Source organism: Pseudophryne corroboree, chromosome 10, assembly GCF_028390025.1.
Source record: "Pseudophryne corroboree isolate aPseCor3 chromosome 10, aPseCor3.hap2, whole genome shotgun sequence".
Lineage (NCBI taxonomy): Eukaryota > Metazoa > Chordata > Amphibia > Anura > Myobatrachidae > Pseudophryne > Pseudophryne corroboree.
This window is the reverse complement of record NC_086453.1, coordinates 128,983,905-128,989,124: the sequence shown is the minus strand read 5'-3', so window position 1 is coordinate 128,989,124 and position 5,220 is coordinate 128,983,905.

The window sequence follows — 5,220 nt, the reverse complement described above, 5'->3', positions numbered from 1 at the left end:
TACTGTGTCCCCGGTACCAAATACCATCTAGGTTCCATTTCTCTAGGCAGGCGATACCGAAAATGTACACAGACCTCAGAAAAAGACTCACCAGTGTCCTAAAAAATGCAGCTGTACCCAATGTCCACTTAACCACGGACATGTGGACAAGTGGAGCAGGGCAGGGTCAGGACTATATGACTGTGACAGCCCACTGGGTAGATGTATGGACTCCCGCCGCAAGAACAGCAGCGGCGGCACCAGTAGCAGCATCTCGCAAACGCCAACTCTTTCCTAGGCAGGCTACGCTTTGTATCACCGCTTTCCAGAATACGCACACAGCTGAAAACCTCTTACGGCAACTGAGGAAGATCATCGCGGAATGGCTTACCCCAATTGGACTCTCCTGTGGATTTGTGGCATCGGACAACGCCAGCAATATTGTGTGTGCATTAAATATGGGCAAATTCCAGCACGTCCCATGTTTTGCACATACCTTGAATTTGGTGGTGCAGAATTATTTAAAAAACGACAGGGGCGTGCAAGAGATGCTGTCGGTGGCCAGAAGAATTGCGGGACACTTTCGGCGTACAGGCACCACGTACAGAAGACTGGAGCACCACCAAAAACTACTGAACCTGCCCTGCCATCATCTGAAGCAAGAAGTGGTAACGAGGTGGAATTCAACCCTCTATATGCTTCAGAGGTTGGAGGAGCAGCAAAAGGCCATTCAAGCCTATACAATTGAGCACGATATAGGAGGTGGAATGCACCTGTCTCAAGCGCAGTGGAGAATGATTTCAACGTTGTGCAAGGTTCTGCTGCCCTTTGAACTTGCCACACGTGAAGTCAGTTCAGACACTGCCAGCCTGAGTCAGGTCATTCCCCTCATCAGGCTTTTGCAGAAGAAGCTGGAGACATTGAAGGAGGAGCTAACACGGAGCGATTCCGCTAGGCATGTGGGACTTGTGGATGGAGCCATTAATTCGCTTAACAAGGATTCACGGGTGGTCAATCTGTTGAAATCAGAGCACTACATTTTGGCCACCATGCTCGATCCTAGATTTAAAGCCTATCTTGGATCTCTCTTTCCGGCAGACACAAGTCTGCTGGGGTTGAAAGACCTGCTGGTGAGAAAATTGTCAAGTCAAGCGGAACGCGACCTGTCAACAACATCTCCTCCTTCACATTCTCCCGCAACTGGGGGTGCGAGGAAAAGGCTCAGAATTCCGAGCCCACCCGCTGGCGGTGATGCAGGGCAGTCTGGAGCGACTGCTGATGCTGACATCTGGTCCGGACTGAAGGACCTGACAACGATTACGGACATGTCGTCTACTGTCACTGCATATGATTCTCTCCCCATTGAAAGAATGGTGGAGGATTATATGAGTGACCGCATCCAAGTAGGCACGTCACACAGTCCATACTTATACTGGCAGGAAAAAGAGGCAATTTGGAGGCCCTTGCACAAACTGGCTTTATTCTACCTAAGTTGCCCTCCCACAAGTGTGTACTCCGAAAGAGTGTTTAGTGCCGCCGCTCACCTTGTCAGCAATCGGCGTACGAGGTTACATCCAGAAAATGTGGAGAAGATGATGTTCATTAAAATGAATTATAATCAATTCCTCCGCGGAGACATTGACCAGCAGCAATTGCCTCCACAAAGTACACAGGGAGCTGAGATGGTGGATTCCAGTGGGGACGAATTGATAATCTGTGAGGAGGGGGATGTACACGGTGATATATCGGAGGATGATGATGAGGTGGACATCTTGCCTCTGTAGAGCCAGTTTGTGCAAGGAGAGATTAATTGCTTCTTTTTTGGGGGGGGTCCAAACCAACCCATCATATCAGTCACAGTCGTGTGGCAGACCCTGTCACTGAAATGATGGGTTGGTTAAAGTGTGCATGTCCTGTTTTGTTTATACAACATAAGGGTGGGTGGGAGGGCCCAAGGACAATTCCATCTTGCACCTCTTTTTTCTTTTATTTTTCTTTGCGTCATGTGCTGTTTGGGGAGGGTTTTTTGGAAGGGACATCCTGCGTGACACTGCAGTGCCACTCCTAAATGGGCCCGGTGTTTGTGTCGGCCACTACGGTCGCTAATCTTACTCACACAGCTACCTCATTGCGCCTCTTTTTTTCTTTGCGTCTTGTGCTGTTTGGGGAGGGTTTTTGGGAAGGGACATCCTACGTGACACTGCAGTGCCACTCCTAGATGGGCCCGGTGTTTGTGTCGGCCACTAGGGTCGCTAATCTTACTCACACAGCTACCTCATTGCGCCTCTTTTTTTCTTTGCGTCATGTGCTGTTTGGGGAGGGTTTTTTGGAAGGGACATCCTGCGTGACACTGCAGTGCCACTCCTAAATGGGCCCGGTGTTTGTGTCGGCCACTACGGTCGCTAATCTTACTCACACAGCTACCTCATTGCGCCTCTTTTTTTCTTTGCGTCATGTGCTGTTTGGGGAGGGTTTTTTGGAAGGGACATCCTACGTGACACTGCAGTGCCACTCCTAGATGGGCCCGGTGTTTTTGTCGGCCACTAGGGTCGCTAATCTTACTCACACAGCTACCTCATTGCGCCTCTTTTTTTCTTTGCGTCATGTGCTGTTTGGGGAGGGTTTTTTGGAAGGGACATCCTGCGTGACACTGCAGTGCCACTCCTAAATGGGCCCGGTGTTTGTGTCGGCCACTAGGGTCGCTAATCTTACTCACACAGCTACCTCATTGCGCCTCTTTTTTTCTTTGCGTCATGTGCTGTTTGGGGAGGGTTTTTTGGAAGGGACATCCTGCGTGACACTGCAGTGCCACTCCTAGATGGGCCAGGTGTTTGTGTCGGCCACTAGGGTCGCTTAGCTTAGTCATCCAGCGACCTCGGTGCAAATTTTAGGACTAAAAATAATATTGTGAGGTGTGAGGTATTCAGAATAGACTGAAAATGAGTGGAAATTATGGTTTTTGAGGTTAATAATAATATGGGATCAAAATGACCCCCAAATTCTATGATTTAAGCTGTTTTTTAGGGTTTTTTGAAAAAAACACCCGAATCCAAAACACACCCGAATCCGACAAAAAAAATTCGGTGAGGTTTTGCCAAAACGCGGTCGAACCCAAAACACGGCCGCGGAACCGAACCCAAAACCAAAACACAAAACCCGAAAAATTTCAGGCGCTCATCACTAATATTTATGTGTGGCCCTCAATATACCAATCATGATTGCACTCATCCATGGTTTAGGATCCTCTCCATATGCCTTTATGCTTTGTATGTTTACACACAGGAGAGCTACACCGGGTTACCATGGTGACCGGTCTCTCACTGACGCGCATCGCGCTATACGCGATGACGTCATCACACTGAGCCGCAGCAGCGAACGGGTCCCCGCAGAACGGCCGCCACACACAGCACTTTGGTGAAGGGTATAAGGTAAGCACGATTTTGTACTGTATATTTTCCTGATGACAATTTTCTTAGTAAAATTGGAACGTTGAAGAAGTTTGGACAGTGGCGATTTCCTTCTTGTCAGCCTGAGTGCCGCACACCGCCCGCATTGTATATATATATATATATATATATATATACACACACAAAATAGAAATCCCTGCACTCTCACACAGCTCAGCCAACAACTGGGGTGCCAATCAGAGCCCGACCCACTCAGAGGTGGGACCCATAGTACAATACAGGATTATCCACAAGGTGGAACAGATAGCACTCTCCAGATTTCAATTCAATAATAAAATAAAATAAAAAAAAAGGTAATTTTTAATGTAAGAAACAATCTCACAGTTCCAAGGTAATGTCCATATTCATCCAACGTTTCAGTCCACACCAGGACCTTTGTCAAGGAATTACAGCATGGTCAGCACAACAGCATCACAACAGGAGTCAGTAGTATAGGTAACTGGAGTCTGGAGATATTGCCTCACCGGCCCCTGCTAAATAGCCAGCATTATGGCGCCAATCCCGCCCCCACACACACAGAACGTGTGGTGGAGCGCTGGCTGGAGCGCAAACGTCACTTCCAGTTTTACCGGAAGTGGTCTCTTTGCATCATCAGGTTAATGGAGTCTCAGCACACTGGACGTGTGGTGGAGCGCAGGCTGGAGCGCAAACGTCACTTCCGTTTTCACCGGAAGTGAGCTGCGTGTATCATCAGGTTAATGAAGTCTCAAGCACACTATGGAACGCAATCCGGAAACGGGAAACTAACGAAGTGGAACGCAAGCGTCACCGCCGTTGTTGCCAGAAGTGAGCTGCGGGCCATGACATTAGCGCAAACTATAATTCAACTCAGCAGCAATCAACACTTCTGGGGAATCCCAGGAGTGTTAAAAATATGCAAGATGTGTATATTTAAATATAAGGGGAAAATTGCTACGGAGAGTGAGCATAACAAGTAGACAAATTTCAATCCGGTGGCGATGGTATTATGTCCATCATGTCCGGACCATAATCAACATCACCCACCTAAGTGTGGTTCAACACAGGGCTTAATTATAAATGGCACAATTTAAGGTATATCTATTAAATTAGCTGGGTGTAGCAGAGGCCAGTGAGGTCACAGAATTAGGATTATATCTTAACACTCTAACAGAATGAAATTAATAGAAAAAATAGAGAAAATAGAAAAAACAAGATGAAGAAAGAGAGAGGAACAAGCAAAATATACAGTAAACACCACAATCCATGGGATTTGTCACAAGTGCATTTTACATAAACTGTCAATAAGTGCGATAGGAATTATCGCCAAAGAGTTTATTAGTCTATTTCAAAAAAACTGATAAAGGGTTGTTTTCATTCATTCCCTTTGGTGCTATCGTGTCCAGTTTATGTATCCAAAGGCTTTCTCTTTCTGTATGTGTGGGGGCGGGATTGGCGCCATAATGCTGGCTATTTAGCAGGGGCCGGTGAGGCAATATCTCCAGACTCCAGTTACCTGTACTACTGACTCCTGTTGTGATGCTGTTGTGCTGACCATGCTGTAATTCCTTGACAAAGGTCCTGGTGTGGACCGAAACGTTGGATGAATATGGACATTACCTTGGAACTATGAGATTGTTTCTTACATTAAAAATTACCTTTTTTTGATTTTTTTTGATTATTGAATTGAAATCTGGAGAGTGCTATCTGTTCCACCTTGTGGATAATCCTGTATTGTACTATGGGTCCCACCTCTGAGTGGGTCAGGCTCTGATTGGCACCCCAGTTGTTGGCTGAGCTGTGCGAGAGTGCAGGG